The sequence below is a fragment of the Capsicum annuum genome, chromosome 8 (assembly GCF_002878395.1).
Source record: "Capsicum annuum cultivar UCD-10X-F1 chromosome 8, UCD10Xv1.1, whole genome shotgun sequence".
Taxonomy (NCBI): domain Eukaryota; kingdom Viridiplantae; phylum Streptophyta; class Magnoliopsida; order Solanales; family Solanaceae; genus Capsicum; species Capsicum annuum.
In genome coordinates, this window is record NC_061118.1 from 169,754,656 (window position 1) to 169,773,730 (window position 19,075).

Consider the following 19,075-nt stretch of genomic DNA (forward strand, 5'->3'; position numbering starts at 1 on the left):
GTCTTTTTTTTTAAAACACCAAATTAACAAATCTTCTTTCCACATCCTTTCTTTTTTTACCCTTACTCTAGTTCAATGATTTTCTCAAACTCACGCTACCAATTCAAGACTCCAACAACCAAATTCACTTGAAGCCAAACCCACAGATTACAGAAAAGTATCATCAGAATCAACTGATCTTTCAAGAGAATAAATCAACAGCTCAACCAACTTTCCTAATCTAAAGTAACTGTGAATTAGAATTATAAATTGAGGAAAAGTCTTCTCATAATAATCCAAACAAAAAAAAGGGCAATGTAACAGCCATAGCTAAGAAAGCCCAGGTCCCTCCTTCTCCTCCTCAAAGCAAATAATTTTTTTATAACCAATACAAGAAAACTGGAAAACCAATTATGCAAGGCATGACAGTAAATCAGAAAACAGAGATCCTCGTTTTTCCAGAGTGATACAATACACCAATCAAACTATCTTGTAAAAGGCAAGTAATTGCAGTTGTGTTAGGTACATGTGCTAAAACAATAAGATGGAAGCAAGAACAATGTTGATATATCTAAAATACAACTAGCTCCTTTTAAGAAAAGGGAAGAGGTTTTTCCGAGTCTCTCTTTATCTCTCTTTTCAACAACATATCCAGCGTATTCCCATAAGCGGGATCTAGAGAGGGTACGATGTATGTAGACCTTTATAGCACTTAAAAAAAGACTGGTCATAGCTTTTCTAATAATCCATTTATAGATTAAAGTGAGTACTTGATGGAAAAATCAAATGGGAAAATAACTTGCGTTCACATTTTTTTCTAGTTCAAAGGCAAATAAACACACATTAAGCAAACGGGAAAACTTGTGTTGACAATTTTTTTTATAGTGCAATGCAAATAAAAACAGTATTGGCATTTAAGCATCTTTGAAAAGGATAATTAGCATCTCATCACCAAATACCTATAATAATACATAACATGAATTAGATTAACCACATTTACTAAAAAAAACACAAATTAGATAGAACTAATCAAAGGAAGCAATGAAAATATTTATCTAGATAACTAATTAGTTCAACCAAAAGATACATCTAGATTACTAAAGAAAAAGTAGTCAAAAGTTATTCTTTCCACCACCTAGTTAACATTAGACTCAACCAAATAATTTATATCGAAGAGTTAACATAAACTAGCTATACAATATAACAACACGAACATATACATCTCAAAAATAAAATAAAAAATGTCGCCAATAATACAGACAGGACATGGTCATTTGCAACTATAACCCATACACTGAATCAACACCATTGAAATGCTTCAAACCACAGAGAGCACTCAAAATAATACGTACAAAATAATAAATCTAGCACCCGCAATGATTATTAAAAATGTAACAGTAAGATTAAAGGGACAATGACATTAACAGCAGCTGCATAATTGATATAGCTTCGAAAACATGTATCTGATCTTGTACAGATAGTAAGCATTTCAAGCACCAACAAAAATAAGACTCCCCATTGTCAGCAGCTTCATAACCACACTACTAACTACTAAATGTAGAAAATAAAGAGAACAAAAAAACCATATCCAAAATTACAGAAAAGATAGAGGTGACTATATGCACCGGAAACACGACAACTTCAAAGCTAAAACCAACATAGGGTAAAGGGTTTCAAAGAAAATGAGCAACGACCACCGCTAGTTCATTCACGAGCAAAATGTCTGTCTTCACCACACTTGAAGCAACCGCCTCCTCCTCCACCACTGCCTCCACCATAACCACAGCTATCACCTCGGTCACCACCAACTAACCCTAAAAGCTGAGATAATGTATTCAGAAGAAGTGACGAAGATATAAAGTTGGGTGGAGCCTGGGCTACCCCTGGCCCACCTGTTGATGCGGTGGAATACCTGAATCTTTCTCAATCTCAGGAGCTGAGTTAGGATCGGGTAATGGATCCCTAGCCTTATCTTGAATAGGTGCTGCTACTCTACCCTGCCCCTGATATCTAGGTTGACCTCGACCCCAAGCTAGAACTCTAGAAGCGAACCCGGGTCCCGATCCCCAAATCTCGAACCTCACATCCTAGCCGTCTGCGTAAAGAGTGAACTAGTAAAAACTACAACCAACTCAGAACCAACGCACGAAAATGGATTAAGAAAATGAAATTGTTCCCTAAAAATGCTCTGTAGCCTCCCGAAGATAGGATACAGACGTCTCTATGCCGATTCGCGGGACTCTACTAAACATTGGCTCCAGTACTAACAATACCAGTGAGACCTAGGCTCTGATACCAATTTTTCACGACCCGATTTCTCAAGTCAACAGTAAAAAGGGGCAGAAAAGTAAATAACTACCAAGTTATGCCATTGAGATAAAGGAATAAGTGTAAGCGATCAAAAAATAAATAACGCAGTAATTACAGACAAGTCAAGCATAACCTAACTGGGCCCCCATAAACCCGCTAGGCACACTGAAGAAGACAATTAACCCAACCGTAATCCCCATAAGCTAGGCACACTAGTAGCAATTAACGAAAAAAAACATAAATAATATGTAATTGAGCCAACCTCGAAAAATCATGATAGACATCTAGTCGTGCACCGGACTTGAACTAGCACCAATGGGTAGTAACGAGAGGCTAGATACCAGACTCAAATCGGTAGTAGTGGATAATAACAAGAGAATACATTCCGGATTCAAAATGGACATAGTGGGTAATAACGATAGGCCATATATATACAACTCATAATCAGATGTCGGACTTGAACCGAAACTCAGAGGAACCACAACCATAATCAGATACCGGACTCGAACCAAAACTTAGAGGAACCACAATCATAATTAGATGCCGGACTCGAACCAGAGCTTAGAGGAACCACAATCATAATCAGATGCTGGACTCAAACTGGATCTCATAGTAATAATAATAATCAAATGACAACGTCTAAATAATCATCCGCAAATCTTAATTAAAAAGGGATAAATTCAAGATTTTGCAATTTAGTTTCACGTCCTAAAGTAATAAATGATGTATTATATTAAAAGATAATATCTAGAACGAGGTCCTAATCCGGATAAATAAGACAGTTTATATAAATCAAATAAATACACAACTACAAGAACCTACCCAAAGCTAGCATAATAGTTTACAATTTCAGTAAATAAGCTCAATTTAAAGATAGGGTAAACCTAGCCTACCTGAACGCTTAAGCCAAAATATCTTTTCGCAAAGCCTTCGGACAGTACCACTAGAACGTGAGCTTGAATAACTTGATGTTGATAATTAATTATATGCGAATAAGCATACCGCGTGTCACATACAACACCTCAAACCATCCATGAATGGAAAAACAAAGAGATGGAGGAAAAAGAACACTTAAGGATCAATGATCCCACCCCTTATGTACATCGGCAACACACATAGTACTATTTTTTATTGATAGAAACCAAAGTTTTTATATGAGAGTTTATTTGTAGTGTAAATATATATAAGTACCTGAAGGATTATTAAAAGAAATCACAAGATTTCCTAACACACAAAGGACTAATCGTTGTTTGACACATGGTACACATATGTGGCCACCCTTAAAACCAACAATAAGCAAATCGGCACCACATATATAAATATACATATTAATCTCGTCCTATTTTGTATATATTTGGATATTGTATAAATTCATGGTAAAATAATTATAATATTTTTAATATATCATAATTAATAAAAAATTATTTCTAACAAAATCTCTATTATATAATAATAATATTTTAATTTTTCTAAATTCACTACCTCCGCTTAAAATATTAATAAATCATAAAAGTCTATTATAAAGTGATAAATATATAAGAATTTTACCAATATCAAAAATATTCTAGGTGGGTACTAAATTATATTTCTACCAAATGCCAAATTAAATTAAATAATTCACAATACATTTAGATAGTACTAAAATTATATGAAATATAGGAAAATGATCGTAAGGGTCATTACACATTTCCCCCATCGAGTATAACTGTTTCACAACAAAAAAATCTTGTCTCCACAATGCAATAAGCTTTTCAAATGAACTCTTCCCTCATGAAAATTCTTCGTAACTACCATTCTCAACTATCACAAAATTCGATTTGCTAATTGTAGAATCATGTACTTGTGAATACAAAAAGGTGTGAATGAAGTAAATTATTGACATATTCAAAGCATCAGAAGTGTTTTCAAAGTTTCCCAACTTAAATCACTCTATAAAGAGACTCCTTTTGACAGAACTCTTAGATCCTGGAAAATACTTCGTCATTAATGCGGATTTTGATGTATCAGAAAAGAGGTGCTCCTTAATGTTTCCTGAACATTTAAGACCGGATATAATGACATACTCAATAATAGTAAACTTGAGTGTGGTTCCCTGCACGTAAAGGTGTATATTATTTGGATTGTCTTGTTCTATCTCGAGCATGAGTAAGCATTTGGATAATTGACCCTGATAATTACAATTCGGCATGTCTAGGAATGAATCAAAAATTGTTTGCTGGAATAAATTTACAACTTCTTCACCAAGATAATTTTTTATTTCTTCTCCAAATTTTCTATTGCAATAACTACCAAAATACAACGGATGCACAGGGACCTTTCTTATCCTGTATTTCATACCCTATTGAGAATGAAACAACACATGATATGTGAGCATGTGTTTTTAAATGAAAATAATACTAAACTTATATATATTACTAACATAAATTGACTTGTGAGAATTATTAGTTCTAAAACACAGAAAACAATATATCATCAGTGATGTATATGTCAACATATACATAGCTGATATCCATTACCTCAACTAACTTTTTATATAATATAAACCTATCCCCAGAAAACATTATGTATATGCAGTTCACATCACAGTAGTACTTACCAACATATTGAAGTTTATATATATATATATATATATATATATATATATATATATATAATATTCATAAACACATGACATGTTCAGTGAATCAAACTAAAATAACAAAACATAAACTATATAAAACATTGTAGTTCAAACAAAAATCTCTCGACAAATTTACATACCCAACATATATATGTCAATATGAGCATGCATTGTCAAATTAAATACTAAACTTATGTATATTAGTATCATATACATAAAATTGAATTGAGAGAATTATTTTTTCAAAAACACAACAAACAAAATATCATAAGTGATGCATAGGTCAACATATACATACCTAATATCCATTACCTCAACTATCTTCAAAAAATATACAGATATGCACAAAAAATATGATGTATATGAAGTACACAACGCATTATTAGTTTAAAAACATATTATGTATATGTTATTCATATACACATTGCATGTTCAGTGCATCAAACTAACATAATATAACGTAATGAAAAAACTAACTTATGTATATGTGCTGAGTAATGTATGTGTAACACATACATATGAATTTACATAAACCCATTATTCATTTATGTATATTAAATTATATAGATCATTGTATTTCAAACAAAAAGCTCACCACAAATTTATATACCCAACATATACAAAAATGAAAAAATTATATATACCTTAGGAAGACGTGGACGTCCAGAATCATCTTTTTTGGATAATCTTGATGATTTTTCAACTATTTTTTTTGACTTCTCAGCAACAACTTTTCTAATCTCTTTATCTTGTTGGGGTCGTTACGATATTTAGATCTGTTTTCAACAAAATTAGGTTCCTCGTAGTGAAAAACTCCGGAACGAACCCAACTATCAGATTTGTATCTAACTGAGTTAATCCTAAGCTAAAAAAGGAGAATCTTTCATTAACAAAGTACAAATATGTTTATTTCTACTTCAAATGGACAATTTTGAAACAAAAAGGGACAATAATGATATAACAATCAAATTTTGTTAAATTAAAATTTCGAAAAATACTTAATAAGAACATGCAATAATTTGTTCTTTCGAAAAATCCCAAAATTGAATTAAGGAGAATGCTTCATTAACAAAGTACTAAGTTGTTAATATCGTACTTCAAATGGACGATTTCGAAATTTTTGTTAAAGAAGAGACCCCAAAAAATACTTAATAAGAACATGCAACAATTTCTTCATTCAAAAATCCCCCAAAATCGATTCAGTAAATGATGAAAAAAAATATGAACCTCAACACTTAAAAATCAGAATGATTTATGGAGATTAAGATAAAATTTAATGCTGTAAGTTGGAGCCAAGTACAGTTGTATTCAAAATGGTAACCAATGCTTGATTTTAGCAGAGTTTTAAGGGTGAAAAACGGTGAAAGAAATAATCTTACTTATGTATATTTGGTTTTAGAGAGAGAAACATCAAAAATAGAATTTTTGTAATAAGTTTGAGGAGTTAGAATTTTTGTAATTAATGAAAGATAAGTTGTGTTATTTTGTAATTTTTAATTTTTTAAAACATGTTTAAGCCTATAAAATTAAAGAACATTTTTGATGTATTTTATATATCTTTAATTTAAGAATTCAAGTTTGAAAAGTTTCTTTATTTTTTGAAACTCCAAACACGGTGTCTAGTCGAAATACATTAAAAAGAAATTAAAATGGAAGGAACACTATTCATAAAAAAAGTAAAAAAAATCATATATCAAAAAAGAAATAACTTTGCATCTCAAAACACTTTTGTAAGTAGATATATTAGCAACTTTGCATTTTAAAAAGTTAAAAGAAAAGAGTTTAAATTAAAAAAATATTTATTTTCTTAAAAATAAATTTAAAGCCTTCAATTCATTTTAGGCTTTAGGCCACCAACGGGTTTGAGCCACCCCTACCACAAATATAATAAACTCATAGAAATATTATAGTAGCTTAAAAATAAGACATGTAATAACTCACAAGGAGAATGAGCAGGGGCGGAGCTACAACTTGTGAAGGGTGGTCATATGAACACCCTTCGTCAGATAAATTTTTCGGGTATATAGGTTAAATATAGATATATATGGTTATATACATACTGTTGAACACCCTTGACAAGCTAGAGATGCATAGCCTAGTGGTCAAGGGTGTGCAAATTCTCGTTGGCGATGCGAGATAGATCCCCATTAGATGCTTTGCTTTTATTCTCCTTTTTAAAGAAGGAACAGATTCTTGTAAAGTATTTGAATTGGACTGGATTACACCTCACAGTTCAACCCAATATTCTGGGCATGAAGCCCAATTGCCCAACTAATATGAAAGCCCACGAGAGTTTGACATTGGCTACTGTTTTGCTGCTATGCTAAGGCTGACTTTTTTTTTTTTTTTTTAAAATTAAAGAACAATTTTTTTTAATTTAAAAAAGAATAGGTCAAACTTAAATTCTAAAGTTAAACCCGTCCCTTTCCCTTCAGTTCACTAACCCTTACATAGTTACACTTCTCTATTACTTCACCATAAATTCAAAATCTTCTCCACCTTTTTGTTAAAAAAAAAATTGAAATTTGATGTTAAAGTATTCAAGCTTCAACGGGCTATCATTATAATTTTTCTTCATCGACTATTGGAGTGTGAATTGTAAAAAGGTATTCTTCAATTCTTCTTATCTTTTAGTTTAATTTTTTCCCCTTAAACTTACTTCTGTGTATTTTTTTTTTTGATTTTGAGCTAAGTAATTTAATATTCTAGTTTTATCTAGTAGATAACTTGCTAGTTAATATTATTTGGGAAGATGAGATAATATTTCAAGTATTCATAAATTTTTTATTTGTTGAAATTGAATAATAAGTGTGATGCGCTTGATTTTTATTTTAGTTTGAGGTTTCAATGAGCTTGGAGAAGTATTTTCGTAAAGTTTCAAAAATAAGTTCAACGTCTCAAAATAAATCCCCACGAGATGAAGATGTTGATCAAATAGAAATACTATCTTAGTCTTTTCAAAGACAAAATTTGATGTAAATGATCTAAAGGCTGATCCCGCTGAAAGACCTCTGATTTTGAGTTATCCTCCAAACATTCGTAACTAGATAAGAAGGTCATACATTCTAAAATTTCCTTGCCAACCCCGAGATCATGAGTTTCCTCAAACAGATTTTTTTGGAACTCCGCATCATTTTGTTTTTAAATGGTTTGATGAATATTCTGATTGGTTGGAATATAGTGTAAGTGCAGATGCAACTTATTGTTTGCCTTATTATTTATTTCAAAGTGAAAACATTCATCAAGGTGGTGGTAATACATTTTCGACGAAGTGATTTAGAAATTGACACAGAAAAAATAGCTTTGCAACACATATAGGTCCACCAAATAGCATTCATAATCAATCAAAAAGGAAGTTTTAGCACTCCGCGATCATGATGAAAGTGAATCATCCTTGAACAAAGGTAATTTTCTTGAAGCACTTTCTTAGCTTGCGGATAGATGTGATGACATTAAACCTTATGTGTTAGAAACAATCAAAGATATAATAAAGGTTTAGATGGTGACTACTTTGCTTTGTTGGTTGATGAATCAAGAGACGTATCACGTAAAGAGCAAATGACTATTTTTTTATGGTATGTTGATAAAAGGGGATTTGTGATGGAAGCATTTATTAAATTTGTTCATGTTAAAGATACTAGTGCTTTATCTCTAAAGAAAGCAATGTGGATGTACTTGCTCACCATTCTTTAACTTTAACTTTTATACGAGGGCAACATTATGATGGGGCAAGCAATATGCAAGATGAGTTAGGTGGTCTTAAAACATTAATTAGACAAAAAATTAGATTGGCTCACTCGGTTCATTATTTTGCTCATCAACTTCAATTGACTCTTGTTGCGATTTTTAAAAGCTGTGTTCACATAAGAGAACTTGTATTATTGACTTCAAATATTTTGAATGTGTTGGGGGCTTCCTTTAAATGTGTGGATGAATTTTGAGAATCTCAAAAAGAAAAACTCGAAGAGGCATTAGATATGGGTGAGTTAAAGATGGGTAGAGGTTTGAATCAAGAACTTGGTCTTATTAAAGCCGGTGACACTCATTGGGAATCTCATTACATTTCGTTTGGAAACTTTATTAGTAAATTTTCCTCCATTGTTCATGTACTTGATTCTCTTGTTGAAAAAGCAAGTAATTCGGAATAAAAAGCTAGCGCATCGAGATTTCTCAGAAGTTGTCAAACTTTTGAGACTGTTTTCTTGTTGCATTTGATGATGAATGTTTTAGGAATCACAAATGATCTTAATGTGTCATTACAGAAAAAGGAACAGTATATTGCTAATCCCATGATTCTTGTAAAAGTAGCAAAGAGAAGATTGCAAGCATTATGAGATAATGAATGAGATCCTATTTTAAAAAAGAATGTTGGTAGGGATTCACTCAAAGAAAAAATCGAGGCATTTTGTATCAAGCATAGTATTTCATTACCCAATTATGATGAGCCATATGCTAACTCAGGGAGATCACGATGTAAAGTAGTTGATTATACTACTTTGCACCATTATCGTGTGAATGTGTTTTATAAAATTATGGATTGGAAGCTACAAGAACTTAATGACCGTATTAATGAGGTGACACGTGATATACTTAATGATGTAGTTTGCTTGAATCCAATTGATACATTTTCTAGTTTTGACATCCAAAACATATTGGTGAAGGCTAAATTATATCCTGATGACTTTAACGAGTTCAACATGAGGGTTCTTGAGAATCAACTTGTTAATTATATTATTGATGTTTGTGATATTGATAAAAGATTCTCCAATTTAGGCAGACTTGGGGAACTTTCAAGAAAGTTGGTTGAGACAAAGAAGAATTTAACCTATACTCTTATATTTTTTTTAGTGAAGTTTGCTTTGCTTCTATTCGTTGCCACTGCATCAGTTGAAAGAGTTTTTTCGGCAATGAAGTACACCAAGAATGATTTGCGGAATCGAATGGATGATGAATTCTTAGATGGTTGCATAGTGTCTTATGTAGAAAAAAGAGTATTTAAGAATATTTCTAATGAGTGTATTATAGAAACATTTCAAGGGATGAAGCGTCGCCGAATGCACTTGTAATTATATTTTCTAATCAAGTTTTTATGAATAGAATTTTCTTTGTTGACTTTTTTTATATTATATGTTTCAACTTGTTATCCTATATGTTTTTTTATGATTAGTTTGGTTCAAAGATGATTCTTCTTCAATATACAGTTTACAGTATTTTTTTTATGACCCGCTTCTTTTTCTAAAAATATGAACACCCTTAACCAAAATTCTGGCTCCGCCACAGCGAATGAGGTTTCATACATTTCATGCAGATCTAGAGTCCTTATGACATATAAACAAGGTCGTAACTACAAAATTGATGCCTATTTTGATTTTTACTGTTAGAAAATTAATTCTGTCTTTTAACAATTTAATTGATCAACAAGCAACAAACAAATGAAAAGATTGTTGGAGAAAAAAAAAAGTGAAAAACAATGGGTAAAAATAAATAAATACATATATAAGAGAAAAAAGAAGGTATGAGAAGAACACCGATGAGCATGGCGTGAGCAAGTCTCAACAGGAAGAACCGAAATAATTTTTTAACGCTAACTTTTTCTTATTTATTACTTGTTTGTTTTAAAATTTGATTTGAAATATTGTTTGAGTAAAAATAAAACCCAATTGATTTACTTCCTGGTCAGTAGATAGAATTTATTACTTCTCTTTTAAGGAAAAAAAAAAAGAGGAGAACGTGCAGTATTTTTGCACAGTTGCGTTCTAATAAGGTTAATGATGAGAAGAGTTTGAGAAAATAAGTGCACATTGATATTCTGTTGATTAAGGATGAGAAGAGTTTGAGAAAATAAGTGCACATTGATATTCTGTTGATTGTATCTCTTTATATATAAAGATTGTACATGTTGAAGATAAATATTAGAGTCCTTATCTAATACTTATTCAAAAGAAGAGTAATCTTTTTGTTACAAGATATGCTACAACAATTCGAATTCAAAATAAACTCTAGTATGTCCCTGCAAGATCATGGTCGAGATCGAACCATGAGCTTGGATCAAAGATTGAGGAACCAAGTTGTGCCAACTACTTTAGTAAATATATATGCGAGTTGATTTTGAGATGAAACATAGCGAACAACTAAAGATTGATCTTCAATCATCTCTCGTACAAAATGATAATCATGACGGATATGTTTTGACCATTGATGGATGACAGGATTCTGAAATAGAAACTGTGCACTAAGATTATCACAAAGGACAATAGGAGGTGGAGTGAGAGAAGCTTGTATCTCACTGATAAGTTGTTGAACCCAAATTAATTCAGTAGTTACAAAAGCTAAAGCACGATTCTCAGCTTCGGTGCTTCAACCCTTTGTTTTTTAGAAGACCAACTAATCAAGTTACCTCCATAAAACAGTGCAAAGCCATGTTGGGAGCAATTATTATCAAGGTGAGAGATCCAACCAGCATCTGGAATAGCCACAAGGCTAGAATCTGACATAGATCATAGTAAGATGCCACCATGGATGGATTCTTTAGATACAAAGTATGCGTTGGACAGCTGACCAATGAGCAGTGGTTGGTGCTAGCATAAATTGGAATAGATTGACTGCATAAAATATTTCTGACCTAGTGATAGTAACATATTAAAGTACACCAATTACACAACTATTGGGTATGATGTTGTTTTGATGATTGACAACGTGATATGAAACATGTAGTCAAGCTGGTTCAAAGACACTTTGTCTCATGTAGCTGAACTTATAGCAAATTTGTCGATGATTAAAGACAAGGGTGCAATAATCACGAACCAGATATGTGGTTAATTCTGATAAACTCAAGGAAATAAACATGTGCTAATTTGAAGACTTGGAGTTTGATTACAACACTAAGGAGGCAAGATTTGGAATTGAATAAGGAGTCTCAGTTCGACTACAACACTAAGGAGGCAAGAGTTGGAATTGAAGAAGAAATCTCAGTTGAAGTAGAACTTTAAGTAATGATAGTTCTGAATGAAGGAAGTTTGAAATAAAGAATGACTCGTTGGAAAGTTGTGCTTAAATAGAAGATGTATCATTCAGAGTAACTTGTACACTACAGAGAGAGAGAAGGCTAAACACGATCAAATTAAGAAAGTTCACAATTGGGAGAATTTTGACTGAAGATTCAAGTGCTGCCTGTACAAAGAAACAGATTGATGAACTTATTTCACAAGATTAAGCTTTACAGTTCATGAGTCAGTTTTAATGTATTGTTCTTATTGAGTTGTAATTTATTGCTTTCCTAAATTGGTTCTTTAGTGATAACGCTCAAATTACACTCTTGAATGGGTGTAAGCGATCGTTGTCAATATAAAGCCCAACTAGGTCGGGGTCGAATCCCATAGGGAATAGGGTGTGAACTTTGGTTTGTTTACAAAATACTTTACTGGTAGTTTAATGTTTCCGAAAATGGGGGTTTAAGTTTCACAGAGAGTTGATTGTCACTTTCAATATTTTAGTGTTTATAATCAATCTAAATGGGAAACCAGAGTTATGTTCACCATGGGTTTTGGGAATTGACAGATACTAGGTAATGCTTTAGATTCTTAAAGTAAGTAGAAACAGCAGACTATCCCTGACGACGATACTATCTGACTTATCTCTCGACCTCATCAGACAATTTATTATCTAATTCTCTCGAACTTAGATAACTTATCTATTTCCAATAGGATTTTATCTCAGGTAGATTAATCCAGTTACGACATCAATCATTAAACAGAAGGTTGGTAGCTTCCGAGTCCCTGTTGATAATTCACGACCTCTAGTCTATTTCTTCGTTAGAAGCAAATAAAACCTAAGGCATAACCTAATGTTTGCAACCAATAGATTTCAGTTAAAACAATAGAATTTCAAGACGTCCTACTACTCTTTGAATTCGTTAAATACCTAATAACCTATCAAACCCTAATCCATGGATCCAATAACTTTGGCTAATGGAATTAGCAGCTCATGATTTGATGAACGAAATACAAAGTTGAATTCATGATAATAAGGATAAACTTACGAACGGATGAAAAGCAACAAGTAGTTTCTTCAATTGAATCCAGAAAATAGGAATCCACAAATAATTGATAAGTGTTGAAGAAAATAAAACTCTCAAGAAGAATGTTTTTCTCCAAGTCTCGAGATCAAAAATAATCTCCTCAAAAAATATTCTAAAAACTCAAAAAAACTCCCTGAATAAACCCTAAAAGATTCTATTTATACTAAAGCCTAATTAGGAAAATAAAATAGCAAATTCAATTAATTCTCGGATTAGGTGACGCCCAAGCTGACACCGCATCAAGAGTCTGACGCCCTATCACGGGTAGCGTTAGATTAGCTCCAATTGTCTTCAAGTTCTACTTCCGGCTGTCGATGACTCTGACACAGCGTCAAGGATCTAACGATGTATCACCAACATCGTTAGATGTCTTCTCCTATCGCTGATTTTCTGCTTAAGGATGACTCCATTCTTGATGCCTTATCACCCACTTGACGCCACATCACAGACGTCGTCAGAACTGTTTCTCAGCCCTAACTCCCTGGTTAAGGCTGACACTGCTTCTGATAGGCTATCATAAGGCTGACAACTTATCACGGATGTCGTCAGCCATGTTTTCTTCTCTTTTGCTCAAATTTTCAACTCTTTTGCACCATTGTTGTTTATTTTCATTCTTTCAGCCTTTTACTGCAATATCATGAGCAAACACATCAAAACAACAAGAGTTGCTTCAGAATTCACAATTATTTTGAGTTAAAAAGCATTATATGTGTTAGCTTATGCTCACAAATCAACACCCTCAACTTAAAAAAATTGCTTGTCCTCAAGCAACAAATTAACTAAGAGAATACAAAGAACATTCAACAGTCAACAACCATTTTAGCTCAAAACTCAGTTACCACCTCCAAGGTCAACCAATTTAAACTACTGTGTATCTAATGAAAAGTAGCAATGTAACACAAAGGATTCCAGCCATGGAATCAACTAAGTACCAACAATCATGCTTATATCAATATGACACTACCCAAACAAGTAGGTCACCTAGCAACATACTAGTGTGCCCTCACAACAAAGAATTTCCCCTTTTTCTCTCACAATAGAAATCAAAGTATCAACATGGGGATCATCATAAAAACACTCACTCTCAGAATGAAGTTCAAACCAATGTATGCCAAATACCATATGCTTGCCCTTATCTTCATTACCAAAGTGTCTAGACAGATAATCTAGGATCACTATAGGGCTTTCTTAGGCTTGTAACGTAGGCTAAGGGCTGGTATGATATTAGATGGAATTTACAGTGACTAACCTCCTTGGCACTACCTTAACTTGTGCGGTCCATTTACTAACCTCTTTTTCTCTCTTTTTCTTTTCTTTTCTTTTTCTCTTTATCACACATTCAGAATAGGTGTGGTTTTTCTTTTTATTCAAACAAAATTCTTTTCACCAACACTCAATTTTCTATTTCTTTTTCACTTATTCTTTTCTTTCTACTCAACCCTTCTTTATACCTAATTTACATCACGCACCCCTATGATAGCCACCCTCAGCTTAGGCGAACACAGTGTCCAAGGAAGACCAGGGCCAAAATAGGTTCATTATGATCTAAAAGGGAAGGTGATAGGTATCATAGAAAGAAACTAGTCAATTTAGGCTCAAACAGGGATCAAGGGGTATTATGCATTACAGGGAGGTCATTTAAGATAATAGTGATTTAAATTCAAAAATGGCCTATGATCCTTTCCTAACCCCAACCATTCAACTAAGGTAAGACGAACCGGGCAAGTTATGGATTTGGTAGTACAAAGGGAACTCAGTAAAATCTCACACACACATGGCACACAAGTATATTAACGGCTACTACTCATCCAATTCGTGAAATTATTAGCAGTGATTATCAAGCAACTAAAACTTAATGCCATAAAAAGATGCAAAGTGTTCACACTAAATTGCAATTCACACAGCCATGCAAAGCAACCTTTGGAGAGATGTTCAAAATCACAAAATAAGTTAACTGCCTACAGAACTTGCACTACTTGTAGTTATTTATAGAACATGCTACAACAACATGCTACCCTTCACCCTTAACTTAAAATCAAAATAAAATGAAACTAAGGGTTAGGGTCTACCTGAAGTCAATCAAGCCTCAAATCCTGGGTCCTTGACCTTGCAACAGTGTCATCCTCATCAGAAACTTCTCTCTGCTCTGGTGTAGCTGCTCTGCTAGATGAGGATCCTATAGCCCTTGCTCATAGTGCTTCATCCCATTTCCAGTTGTCCTTTAGGGACGCTTGCGTTGCCTTTTTTAGATTCGCTTTCTCCTGTTCTGTTAGCTCATCATCTGCCTGTAGTGTCTTATCTGCCTTCTTATTCTTCTCTGCCCTTTTCTCGGCTTTGCTCTTATTCTCATCATCTTCTTGTCTTTTTTTCTTACCTTTTTTAGCTTCTTTGTTTTTCTTCTTTTTCTTTTTCACTGGCTCTGCAGTGAGATCAAGGATTGGGGGTTCATCCTCAGATTCTTCAGCTGCCTGCCCTGCAGGTATCATAAACTGGTGTTGCTATAACACCACCACATTAGACTTTACCTTATCTAGGGCCACTCTGAATTAATCAAGATCTGCTCCAGTTAATTCCTGTGCCCTTGCATCAAAACAGTTCTCCAGATCTGCCATCCGTGCAGGCAATGTAACAAAAGGCTCAAGAGCAACCTTAATTCTCTTATCTACAGCAGCGTCAAACTAGTTAGCAAAGGCATGTAGTTGCATCTCACACCATTTAGTTTTTCTGACGACATTGGTGATAAGCCATCATAGTTGTAATAACCTATCAGGAATATCGTTAAGCCCATTTGGCTTGCGTTCATCAGTTTTTACCTTGACCTTTTTATACCTTTTAAGTTCTTTCCGATTACTACCTAAATGAATAAAAACAAAATGCATGAAAATAAAATTTTGGGTTGCCTCCCAATAGCGCCTGATTTAATGTCGCGGCACGACTTGGTCGTCTTGACTACTCAGACTTCGTCAAGATACCGTATCAATACCTCATTACCATTTTCCTAGAATACATCCATAACCAAGAAGATATTCATCTCCTCCAACTGCTTCATAGGAGGATGCATTTTGAATCTGGCCTCCCTTTTTCCATACCTGAACTTAACCTCATTGAGCTCCATATCAACCAATACTCTTCCCATGGCTAATAGTGGTCTACCCAAAATGATGGGTACCTCAAAATAAACATCACAATCCAATATCAAAAAATTTGTAGGCGGAATAAAGTCATCCACTTTTATCGGCACATAATGCAATATACCAACTGGTTGCTTCACCGATCTGTCTGCCATCACAAGATGCATCGTTGTGGGGGTAGGTTCCCTCAATCCAAGCTTCTTGTAGATATCAAGTGGCATAAGATTAATACTTTCTCCTAAGTCACATAATGTTTTGGTAAACTTCAAGGAACCAACTGTGCACGGTATAGTAAATGCTCCAAGGTCAGACTTTTTCTACACTATGGATTGTGAAAAAACAGCACTACAGTGGTGGATGTTGTCCACCGGCTCACAGCTTACCTTCCGCTTCTTTGTTAAAAATTCCTTCATAAATTTAGCATAGTTTGGTATTTGCTCAATTGCCTCTTTCAATGGCACATTCACTGCCAGTTGTTTCAGTATTGCCATGAATTTGCTAAATTTTTCATTATCTGCTTTCTTCTTCAATCTCTGAGAAAAGGAAGGTGGTGGTCTTAGTATTCCTCCACTAGATAGATTCCTTCTGGTTTATCGACACTTGCCTCATTCTCCACAGCTTTGTCTATAGAAGGGCCAGATAACGTCATACAAGAGCTATCAGTCTACGGGTTCTGAACTGTATCACTAGGTAAAGTACCAATTTTTCTCTAGTTCAGAGTAGCAGAAAGTTGGCTCATCTGGAGATCCAGCTGCTTAATAGAAGTAGAGTGTGAGCTAACCTACTGATTGAGGGTAGAAAACTCACTCTTTATAGTAGATACCCCCGAGTTGGTAGATTCAACTCCCTTTAACAGCTTTTCCATCATGTCCTCCATGCACATCTTGCCAGAACTAGTTGTTGCAGTATCCCGATTTCCAGGAGGAACATACAAACCACTCCTGTCATTATTGTTTCTCTAGTGTCCCTGCTCTCTATCTTTATAATCAAGTTTGTCATAGGAAGTTTGACCTTGGTTCCCTTGGTTATTGCCTCAAAAACCTCTTTGATTACTCACATAGTTTCCCTCTGCATCAGCACCTGTAGAAATAGTACCTTGAGATTCCATAGCTTTAACCATTTCAGTCTTGCCAGATAGCAGGTGCTTGTCCAGCAAGTTCATCTGCGTCTTCAAATGGGCCATATCCTGAATCGCTCCTCATCTCTTCTACGCTGCTCCATAGTTATACCACCAGCAACAGTCGGGCTAGCCACTACAGAAGCATCTAGAAAGGAGAGGTCAGTGAACGAACCACCTCCAGCGTTGTCATCAATTGGCTTTGTCATAGAGTTGAAAGCTCTGTACAAAGTCTCCATCAAGTGTAAGTCCATCATGTTATGGTTTGGACATTGTGCAAGTTTCTGCTTAAATCTTTCCCAAGTTTTGTGCAATTCTTTAGTCGGGAGCTGTTTGAAGTTACTAATTTCATCCCTCAACTGTACCCTTCTGGAGGGTGGAAATAACCATTCTAGGAATGCATCTTTCAATTGTCTCCAGTTGGTTATAGAATCAGGCTCTAGTTCATTCAACCACATTGTTGCCTCTCCAGACAGAGACAATGAAAAAAACCTCAACCTGATCGCATTCTGGCTCACTCTCGGATTGTCAAAGGATTTGCAAATGGTGATAAAGTTCACCAAATGCATGTTCGAATCATCACTAGGCAAGCCTCCAAATAACCCCTTCAGATTCAGGAGTTGGATCATGGTACTTGTTATGCTGAATTTTGCACCTGGTGCCAATGGTGGAGGAATGATAGAACCCGTTGCACCAGCTCCGTCCATTCCTTTATCATCTTCATCAGCCTCATATTGAATATGCTGTTGACCATATCTTCCTCAGAATGGATGGTTTCTATTGACGTTTCGCTGTACTGGTGTAACAACTTGCTCAAATCTCTTTGGGTTTTGAGGATTCAACAATTCCTCATCACCCAAGTCTTCATCATCAGAGTTCTGGTGATGTGCTTGTTGACCTAAATTCTGCACATTCACCTAAGCCCTAGCCAAAGCAGCTAGTCTTTCTGCTTTCTATTGTTCCGCCATTCTCTCTATCAGCTGAGGTTTTGGGTTGATTGGTAATAGTGGTTCTCCGAAACTTCTTATTTTTGGCATAAACAACACGATACCTAAAATAGACAAAAACAACAAATAAACATAAATCAAGGAAACTTAACTATCATCAAATTTTCATGCACAAACTTTTAGTCTACAACCGTATTCCCTAGCAACGGCGCCATTTTTGATAACGCTTAAGTTAAAATCTTGAATGGGTATAAGCGATCGTTGTCAATATAATATGCTATTTATACTAAAGCTTAATTAAGGAAATAAAATATCAAATTCAATTAATTCTTGAATTAGGTGAAGCCCAAGCTGACGCTTCGTCAAGAGTCTGACGCCCTATCACGGGTAGCGTCAGATTAGCTCCAATTGTCTTTTAGTTCTGCTTCCAACTAACGATGACTCTGACGCTGCGTCAAGGATCTAACGGTGTATCACCAACATAGTCAGATGTCTTCACCTATCGCTAATTTTATGCTTAAGACTGACGCCATTCTTGACGCCTTATCACCCACTTGACTCCACATCATAGACTTCTTCAGAACTGATTTTCATCTCCAATTCCCTGGTTAAGACTGGTGGCTGACACCTTATCACGGATGTCGTCAGCCATGTTTTCTTCTCTTTTGCTCATATTTTCAACTCTTTTGCTCCATTGTTGTTTATTTTTATTCCTTCATCCTTTTACTGCAATATCATGAGCAAACACATCAAAACAACAAGAGTTGCTTCAGAATTCACAATTATTTTGAGCTAAAAAGCGTTAAATGTGTTAGCTTTTGCTTACACATCAAAACCCTCAACTTAAAACAATTGCTTGTCCTCAAGCAACAAATTAACTAAGAGAATACAAAG

The 19,075-nt window shown here is 34.4% G+C and overlaps 1 long non-coding RNA gene across 1 annotated transcript; it reads right to left on the bottom strand.

Annotated features, from left to right (window-relative positions):
• Positions 1 to 1,397: 1,397 nt before the first annotated feature.
• On the bottom strand, positions 1,398 to 3,444 carry LOC107840454. Its single transcript, XR_007043806.1, has 2 exons — positions 3,183 to 3,444; positions 1,398 to 2,074 (listed from the first exon to the last, which is right to left on the bottom strand). It is a non-coding gene; the product is annotated as an uncharacterized LOC107840454 (long non-coding RNA).
• Between the last annotated feature and the right edge of the window lie 15,631 nt (positions 3,445 to 19,075).